This window comes from Melanostigma gelatinosum (genome assembly GCF_949748355.1).
Source record: "Melanostigma gelatinosum genome assembly, chromosome: 8".
NCBI classification, from domain to species: domain Eukaryota; kingdom Metazoa; phylum Chordata; class Actinopteri; order Perciformes; family Zoarcidae; genus Melanostigma; species Melanostigma gelatinosum.
In genome coordinates this window covers 27,222,468-27,226,362 of record NC_136641.1, presented here as the reverse complement: position 1 = coordinate 27,226,362, position 3,895 = coordinate 27,222,468, and the positions used below count along the sequence as shown (strand labels likewise).

The window sequence follows — 3,895 nt, the reverse complement described above, 5'->3', positions numbered from 1 at the left end:
TTATTGACCACTCTATGAATCGAAACTTAAATTATTTTTAAGTTTCCTGTCAAACCATCATTTTGACACGGACGCCATGTTTACTGATGAATAAAAACATGTTTTCTGAAGAGGATTTTCTGGTGCTGATGAAGAACCGGAAGTGAAGCTCAGCAGGAGGACGGCGCCGCCTGGTGTCCACGAGGACACACTGCAGCTCTAACAGGACGATTAAAGTTCTGTTGATTCGACCTTCACAATAAAGGTCCGACATTTAACATCTACATCCGTTCCGTTAATAATTCTCACTTTTTCTCTCTGTAATCAATGTAATGAACTAAAGTATCCTGAAGCTCATCCTAAAACCTGAGCTGATGTATGAAGACCGGAGGATTCACATGAACAAAGTAATGAGAATAATCAGAGTCCGAGGCTGAAGAACAGCCCGACAATTAGATCCGATCATTTATTATTTTGCACAAACATCAATAAATATATCAAACTCAACATGGAGCACAAAAACAAATAATATCAATGAAATATTTAAGTTAATTAACAACAACCCTTTGCATTTTAAAATAACTTTCTTGCTTCATAATAAAGCAGTAAATCAACATATACGATTGTATGTTTCCTATTTAAATGTTAATCTCTAAAGTCACTAAAGCTGTAGTGAAGTAGTTATAGAAGTATAAAGTAGCACAGAAATTGAAGTAAAGTACAAGTACATCAAAACTGTACTGGAGTAAATGTACTTAGTTACTTTCCAGGTTGAGTCCGTTGAGGAACGAGAGGAGACAAAACTGATCTGAGTTCATCTTTAATGACACAAACAGCCTCAAACATGAATAAATTAACAACGAAAAACCAAAAAGAAACATTTTATTTTGGCGGTCTGAAGATGAAACGATCACTTCCTGTTTGAGACTCTGCAGTCACGTGACTGTCGGAATCAGACTGCACGAAATAAGAAGAAAATAAACACAAAAATACTCAAAGATACGTACAAAATCCATTTAGGAGAAATAAAACAATGCGACTTATTGCCTTAAGTTGAACAGTCGAACAATAAAAAAACAAATATCTCAACCGTGTCTTTAAAACCTGTGGAATAAAACGATAATAAAAGCAGAAGGACCTTCAACACAAAGATCAAACGTCAGCCATCAATAAAACAGAGTTTCATGATTTCTTCGACAGCTCAGGTGGGAGGAGTCAACAGAGACCAAAGTACCAGGATGTAGACCAGCTCAACGGGGGGGTTGATGAACGTCATCGAGTGCTGTCACTCGAGTCGCCCGCTTCCCCCACAGAGAAGGTTACAGATGACGTCGCCCTCTAGTGGTCGTGGTAGTTTGGCGGGACTTTCACCCTGGAGACCACTGTTGGTGTCTCCTGTAGTTTTTTTTTACCCAAACATGGATCTTTTGGTTTCAACTCACAACCCTAAGTTTCACTTTCACGACCTGGTGGGCGGAGTTTAAACCCGTCGGAATAAAGGCGATAACCTCCGACAACGAGCATCCAATCAGCCGATCACATCGGAGACGGGAGCTTGATTCAGCAGTCGGTTAAAGACGACGAGTTTACAGGAAAAGTAAAGAAATCCAGACGCATGAAAGAGAAGTGAGACCTGCTGCTCATCTCCAGGCTACGCTAACCGCTAACTAGCAGAGGTGTAACGGACCCACGCAACGTTAATGTATAAATAAAGTGTACATAAAGTTTCACTGACGATGGTTCTCCTCCAATATTCAGTAGAACATGTTTCTGAGTCTCTGATCATGATTCATTGTAAACAACCAACAGGAGGAGAGCTAGTAACATTAGCAGCACCGCTAACGACTAACCAACAGGAAGAGAGCTAGTAACATTAGCAGCACCGCTAACGGCTAACCAACAGGAAGAGAGCTAGTAACATTAGCAGCACCGCTAACGGCTAACCAACAGGAGGAGAGCTAGTAACGTTAGCAGCACCGCGAACGGCTAACCAACAGGAGAGCTAGTAACATTAGCAGCACCGCTAACGGCTAACCAACAGGAGGAGAGCTAGTAACGTTAGCAGCACCGCTAACGGCTAACCAACAGGAGGAGAGCTAACGGAGTTGTACCCCAAACCGGACAGTTTTTAGCTGATGTTTCAATACAATTCACTTACAATGTTGATAAAAATGATCGTGTAATGTTTTCAGTTGATTTAATGGCGTTAAACTGAAGTTAAACTTCGTACCTTTCAAACGCAATATTGTTGTAATTATTACAGTTAGCTTTGCCTTTACCAGAGTCGTTAAAACGATGCTAACACCGGTGAATTAGCCGTGCACTGCTATTGGCCTAATCCGTAGGGACTTCTATCCTCGTTGTAAACACTGGCTGCTGCTGTCATCAATGCTGTCAACACATCCGGGACCGTAGTTCTGTCCTTCACAATAAGATATCACGCTTCAACAACTCCAAATGATGCAATAAAAGCTCCTTAATTTCCGTTTGAGCCGTTTAAGCGTCGCCCGAGCGTTCTTTCTGCTTTCTCTCATCAAAGTCACTTTCCGATAGTATTTAGACATATAAACGTCCATATATATTCATGAAATTTGACACGTAGATTACTTGATATGTATGAATAAATATTATTTACGTTTGGTTGGCGATCGCCGAATAAAATGACAGCGTAATGACCGGAAAGGGCGTCACGACGGAATCGTTCGAGAGGCCATCGTTACGTTAGTAACATTAGCAGCACCGCTAACGGCTAACCAACAGGAGGAGAGCTAGTAACATTAGCAGCACCGCTAACGGCTAACCAACAGGAGGAGAGCTAGTAACATTAGCAGCACCGCTAACGGCTAACCAACAGGAGGAGAGCTAGTAACATTAGCAGCACCGCTAACGGCTAACCCACGGGAGAGCTAGTAACATTAGCAGCACCGCTAACGGCTAACCAACAGGAGGAGAGCATGATGATGCCTTCAGGCTCTGCTCAGTGAACATGAGTACTGGCTGAAGGTACATTATAACGTTATGATGCGTTCACTTGTCATCTGTAAAATGTAGTTTTGGTGATCAACTAGAATAAATCCAGTAGTTTGAAGGAGATTGTATGAATAGAAACTAGATATTAGAGATGAATGATGATGTTTAACTTCCTAACACGAGCTGTAAGCTCATTATTATACTTCAGTAAAGATAATAATGAGATTTATTTATCAATATAAACAATCTTTTCTTTCCTAATCATTTGAATTGTGTTTTTGTGAAGAAAAAAAAAACTATGAAAGTAAACAAGTAACAAAGTAAAACATTTAGTATTTTTGATGGTTTACAGACTTCAGAGCGTTGAAAAGATTTTTGGGACGATGGCAAGAAGACAAACAGTCTGGATCCTCGTAGACCAGCTGCTCTCATGAACATCAAAGGGATCTGTATCTGTTCATGTGGATCATTAACAATCAAGAACTAGTATCAGTGGCAAAATCATCAGAGATCTAGAAGTTGTATTTACTCCTTTTTGTGGTGAGATTTATGATCCTTCGCATCTCTAAGAACACAAAACCTCTGCGTGAATTGTCGGCGGTCGAGTTGCATTGTGGGTAATGTAGGCGCCTGGTTTTGACTTGGGAAGAGGAAGAAGAATGAGTGGAATAAAAAGAATAAATAAAGAGGATCTCTGTGGTTCTGATCCTCTTTGTTAGAGACGCGTACAGAACACGAGAGATCTGAGTCTCACAGAGTCAAACTAAAACAACACGACGAAAAGACGCTGCAAGCTCCTCCCCCTCCTCCACGTCATCCTCCGGCCTGTTTCGCAGCGCGGCCATCAGGCGGTCACGTGACACGCAGCTCGCAGGTTTGACTCCAGTTACGGCAGATTCTTCTTCTTCATATTTTTCTGTCACTCTGACTGCAGCCGTCTCTCTCT

At 41.3% G+C, this 3,895-nt stretch overlaps 1 protein-coding gene across 1 annotated transcript in view; it reads right to left on the bottom strand.

The window, feature by feature from the left end:
* Positions 1-783: 783 nt before the first annotated feature.
* The window catches only part of mrgbp (MRG/MORF4L binding protein), a 7,903-nt gene continuing 4,791 nt past the window's right edge, over positions 784-3,895 (bottom strand). The window contains exon 5 of the mRNA XM_079273016.1: positions 784-3,895. This exon is cut by the window's right edge and continues 260 nt beyond it. The gene's annotated coding sequence lies outside the window, so the exon portion shown is untranslated.